The sequence below is a fragment of the Odocoileus virginianus genome, chromosome 26 (genome assembly GCF_023699985.2).
Source record: "Odocoileus virginianus isolate 20LAN1187 ecotype Illinois chromosome 26, Ovbor_1.2, whole genome shotgun sequence".
NCBI classification, from domain to species: domain Eukaryota; kingdom Metazoa; phylum Chordata; class Mammalia; order Artiodactyla; family Cervidae; genus Odocoileus; species Odocoileus virginianus.
The window spans coordinates 7,719,759-7,725,758 of record NC_069699.1 but is presented as its reverse complement, the minus strand read 5'-3'; the positions used below and the strand labels follow the sequence as shown (position 1 = coordinate 7,725,758).

Below are 6,000 nucleotides of genomic sequence, written 5' to 3'. Positions count from 1 at the left end.
TAAATACACCCTAAAAAACATACAAAACATTTGTTATGTGTGTATTTTTAAGTTAAGGCAAAATTTTCCTTTTGCAAAGAGAATTAAAAATTCTGTGAGTTTACCAATTACATTTTTGCTTCATATTTTTCCCTTAACACAGACACCAAACACTTTTTTTTAATATAAAAAAAAATGGCAAATTTTTGAGGAAGCTGAGTGAGCTCTTTCAGGCCAAGAAATTACCCTGTTTTGGTGGACTCTGATCTCTTTCACTCAGAAATAAAGCAGATCCCTAAGAGCTGTGAGCAAGCCTCTAAACCATTTTTGCATCTTCTTTTTTTTTTTCTTATTTTAACCATTTTAAGCACAAAGAGCCCAAATCACTGATTTGACGTATCCTTATCCTTTGATTCAATTCTCAGGATAAGGGTACAGACACAGGATGTCAGAAATTTGTTAGGAAACCAGAAGCTTCTGTGGGAGAGAAATCATCAGATAAGAAAGCGCCAGTCTGATACAGATGGCCAAAGAGCACATGGAAAGATTCTCAAAATCATTATCAGAGAAATGCAAATCAAAACAATACCTTACAATAAGCTATTACCTCACACCAGTAAGAATGGCCATCATTAGTAAGTCTACAAATAACAAATGCTGGAGAAGGTGTGGAGAAAAGGGAACCCTCTTACACTGTTGGTGGGAATGCAAACTAGTACAGTCGCTATGGAGAACAGTGTGAAGATTCCCTAAAAAACTGGAAATAGAACTGCCATACGACCCAGCAATCCTACTGCTGGGCATACACACCGAGGAAACCAGATCTGAAAGAGACACATGTACCCCAATGTTCATCGCAGCACTGTTTACAATAGCCAGGACATGGAAGCAACCTTGATGTCCATCAGCAGATGAATGGCTAAGAAAGCTGTGGTACATATACACCATGGAGTATTACTCAGCCATTAAAAAGAATTCATTTGAGTCAATTCTAATGAGGTGGATGAAATGGGAGCCTATTTCACAGAGTGAAAAACAGAAAGGCAGAAAGAAAAACACCAATACAATACACTAACGCATATATATGGAATTTAGAAAGATGGTAACAATAACCCTGTAAGAGCAAAAGAGACACAGATGTATAGAACAGTCTTTTGGACTCTGTGGGAGAAGGTGAGGGTGGGATGGTTTGGGAGAATGGCATTGAAACATGTATATTATCATATGTGAAACGAGTCGCCAGTCCAGGTCCGATGCCTGAGGCAGGGTGCTCGGGGCTGGTGCACTGGGACGACCTTGAGGGATGGGATGGGGAGGGAGGTGGGAGGGGGCTTCAGGATGGGGAACACATGTACACCCATGGCGGATTCATGTCAATGTATGGCAAAACCAATACAATATTGTAAAGTAATTAGCCTTCAATTAAATAAATTTATATTAAAAAAAACAAAACTAAAAACAGAGCTACCATATCATCCAGCAATCCCACTTCTGGGCATATATCTGGAGAAAACCATCCTTTGATAAGAATGCACCCCAGTGTTCATTGCAGCCCTGTTTACAACAGCCAAACCATAGAAGCAACCTAAGTGTCTCTTGACAGAGGAATGGATAAAGAAGATGTGGTACATGCAGTAGACTATTACTCAGCTATAAAAAAAGAACAAACTAATGCATTTGCAGCAACACGGATGGGCCTAGAGATTATCCTACTTAGTGAAGTAAATCAGACAAAGACAAATATCACATGATATCACTAATATGTGGAATCTAATTTTTAAAAATGTAATGAACTTATTTGCAAAACACAAACAGACTTACAGATATTGAAAACAAACAAATTTATCAAAGGGGAGGAGGGATAAATCAGGAGCTTGGGACTAAGATACACACACTACTATATGTAAGATAGATAACCAACAAGGACCTATTGTATAGCACAGGGAACCCCACTCAATATTCTGTGATAACTCATATGGGGGAAAAGTCTGACAAAGAATGAGTATAACTGAATCACTTTGCTGTACATCTGAAACTAATACAACATTGTACATCAACTATACTCCAATACAATTAAAAATGAAAAAATAAATCGTCAGTCTATCAATTCAGTTACTTCCATTTCATCACATGCAGTTGTAACCCATTTCTTCTTTCCTTTAGAGGACAGCATATGCCCTGGCCTTCCTGCATTCAGTAGTGACCACATCACAAATTCTCACCAAGGACAACTGAATGTGACTGTACATACCGCTTCTGGGCCGGGGCAGTGAGAAGCCTCTGTGAAATCCTCTGGGTTCCCCTGGCCTCCACAAAGACACATGGGGGTCAGAGGTCAGACAGTCCAGCTCCACAGTGATAGAGCCTGCATCAGACTGGATCCCTGAAGTGGAGTAGACTTCAACACTGACCTATGTCACACAAATAAACAGAGCAAGAAAAAAAAAGTGTTTTAAGCCACTGACTCTTACAGATTTTGTGTTACCAAAGCACAACCTAGATTCTCTGATTTATAAACCCTCTGCTAGTCTGTGAGACAGCAACATATACTGGAGTAAAAATGCCAAGAATAGGTTTTAGGAGACCAGAATTTCGGTCCTGAATCAGCTATCAAATCACTATGAGATTTCAAGGAGTCATTTCCACCTTAAAGCCTCGGTCATTTTGACTTGACTGTGGCCTGCAAGTTGCTAGATCTTGGGATTCTTTTGTATTGACTTTTATATGATGTTTACGATACATATCACATAGTTAAGGAAAAGAATAATGGAAAAAAAAAAACAAACTATACCACATCTAACCTGTATCTTTGCTCACCACCCAACTTAACCTGAAACAGTGTTACTGGTGTAAGAGGCCCAATGCTTCATGAATGTGAGGGCGCTCGGTGGCTCAGTTGTGTCCGAGTCTTTGCAACCCCACAGACTGTAGCCTGCCAGGCTCCTCTCTCCATGGGATACTCCAGGCAAGAATACTGGAGTGGAGTGCCGTGCCCTCCTCCAGGGGATCTTCCTGACCCAGGGACTGAACCCAGGTCTCTTGCATTGCAGGCAGATTCTTCACTGCCGAGCCACCAGGGAAGCCCAAGTATAGTATATGCAACACTAAAATAAAATTTCAGTTTGATTAAATATTTAAATGTAAATTTACAAAGCACAAACTACAATTCAAAAAAAAAAAAAAAAGAAACTCAAGTGGGTACATAATCTGGGAATGTGTAAAACTCTTTTAAATTATAGAACTGAAATTATTCAGATTATGCCAGGCTATGCTTTCAGGAAAGGAATAAACCTCCAAAATCCTTTTGTTTTTCCCTAACAGACTTTCTTGGGGGGCTACATATTTAATGTGGGTGGGTGCTATGCTCTTTTCTACTCGATCAGAAATGGAGGCCCTCGAGTCTTGCCTTGTGCTGCCATCTCAACATAGCCATGACTGGAGAGACCTCAAGGATGCCACACCAGCTCTGAGACGGCACCCACATGACCCGTGGTATATACTTCTGCCCACAGTCCATCGCACATGGATTAGGGGGGCAACAGGAGGACCGGAAAACTGTCAGAGCATGGGTAGGTGGACAGAAATTTAATTTATCTAAATTTACACCTGGCTATATGGGAGGTCTACTCTGGGTCCTGGGCATTCGAGAGCCCAGGATTTTATGAGGACACACTCACACATTAAGGGATGCATATGCCTCAGAGACACTGAAGATGAAAGAATAGGCATGGTACAGTATTAAGTCATACCACTTAAATCCCACTCCCACAACTAACCCCATTTTAGGTCCCAGGTGTTAGGGGAACCCTTCTCCAAGACTTCTGCCTTATGGCCTAGAGACAGAAGACACCTATGTTTGACTACCTTGAAAATACCTAAGTATGGAGACAGATGCGGCCTTGGAATGCAGGCAGAATTTGAGCAGTGGAAGCACTGAAGTAAGAGAAAACACAAATTAATTAACATGTCATATCTATCCTCCGGGTGTGAATTTAATTTTTTTTAATATATTGAAATATGTTCTCTGTATTGCCAAGTGTCTGTTTTGCTACTACTTGTGGTTTTCAATTAATTCCTCCTCAGATATTCACTTATGTATCACCCTGCTATTTGCAACAGTTGTATCTAGTGACTCTGGAACATGTTGCAATAAGCAAATTCTATTACTCTTAAATTTACATGTACATTTCCAGATAAAATATAGGACAATCAGTATAATTTAAATTTTAGATTAAAAAATGAGTAACTTTTTTCGATTAAGTATGTCTAATGCAGTATCTGGAGCACACATGCATGAAAAATTATTGCTATTTATCTGCAATCCAAATTTAATGGGCTGTCTTGTATTTGTATATGATAAAATTGTATAACATGCCTAAAGGGCAATACTGATGGCTTACGTTGGAAACTAGATGGACATTAAAGGCTAGAATTGTGTCTAGTTTTACATCTAAAAAGTCATGACTTTGATTTAAAATTTAAAAAATATAAATGAAAATTAATTTATTATACTTTATTCAAATTAGTGATTTGATTATTTTATTTTTAATAAAAATAATAAATACTCTAGAAGAAAAATAACATTTCTGAAAATCTATATTCTACAGTTTTTGACTTTTTGCACTTGTTTCACGTTCAAATTGTCAGCACTTTGAATACATTTCTATTTTATACTTTAATCTAGTCTGTTACTAATGTCGGGCTTTTCAGGCAGCTCAGACAGCAAAGAATTCCCCTGCAGTGCAGGAAACCCAGGTTTGATCCTGATTGAACACAAAGTTCAAAAGGGGACAGACTTTATATAAAAATATAATTATTGATTTTACCTGAAGTGTAGGCAAGAAAATAAAATGCTACAGAATCAGTGCACATTAATTTATATAGTATATATACCTTTATATTATTACTCATGTAAGCATTGCTGAGCTATCAAACACCTAGACATGAACGCTAATTATTAAAGTCAGATATCCTTGATATTTTTTAATTTCAGACATATAAATATATAAATACCATAATTTTTCATCCTAATGATCACCACGTAGGTCTTTGTTCCCTTCTTCTAGCACATTTAGAAAACAAGCAACAATAAAAAACTCACTTGTCATGGGAGAACAATCCTAAATACGAAGTAATCAACAAATTTATTTCAAAGTCTAGGATCTCCTAGTGATGTGTAGCAATTACTGTATCAGGTCCACAAGGGCTTTCCTAGAATGTTATAGAAATTTGTGAATTAAAAGGAATTTCCTGTCACCCTCTCAACCCACCCCTAAACACAGAGATTACACAGGAGAGAGTAACCACAGTGCCCCTCTGGAAAGTGGCAAGAATGGGAGACACATACCACTCATAGGTTTGGAGCAAACTTTAAAATCCTCTCGGCAGACCTTCTTAAGGTCTTCCATTCTCCAGATACAGAGAATTCTTTAAGTCTTGATTCTGGTCTTGTGAAGAAAAACCTTGTTTTTGCTCATTGGGTCTCTAGACAGTGCCTTCTGGGAGATGGTTCTTTTTCCATCATCCTCTTTGGCCATCCTTGAAGGTCATACGACTTTTTTATTCTGCCTCTTCCCTGCAGAAATTTGAGAGCCAAAGGGTCATTTTAAGTCTCAAGCTCTTGGTTTCTTTGTCTTTCAAAACTAACTTGGCTTCTTATAGTGTGATTTCAGTGAATTCTATGTACTTATGGTGGTTTTCTAAACTTTTCTAGCACTCCTCCATGCCCTACCCACCCGCCACTCCTACACCTCTGATTCTTTCTCTAGGGTGTTTTCAAGACATTATCTGCAATAACACATGTAACGGCCAAACAAAACTCACTTACTTACTTGTCATTTGGGGGACAATCCCAAATACCAACTAATCAACATATTTATTTCAATCTTTTCCCTGAAGCAAAATAATTCACTGAAAAATTTTAACTTATGTAGGTAATAACACTCATGTTGATTTTTGCTTACATCATTTCAATCAGTTGACCAGCTTTAGTGAGCATATTTCCATTCAAAGCCTTAGATT

General features: G+C 38.2%; 1 long non-coding RNA gene across 2 annotated transcripts in view; it reads right to left on the bottom strand.

Annotated features, from left to right (window-relative positions):
• Nucleotides 1-2,236: 2,236 nt before the first annotated feature.
• Nucleotides 2,237-6,000, bottom strand: part of LOC110136113 (uncharacterized) — a 382,942-nt gene continuing 379,178 nt past the window's right edge. For both annotated transcript variants that reach the window (XR_011483775.1, XR_011483776.1), the window contains 2 exons: nt 5,327-5,554; nt 2,237-2,390 (listed from right to left, as the gene is read on the bottom strand). This is a non-coding gene — a long non-coding RNA (uncharacterized lncRNA). The remainder of the gene's footprint in view (nt 2,391-5,326; nt 5,555-6,000) is intronic.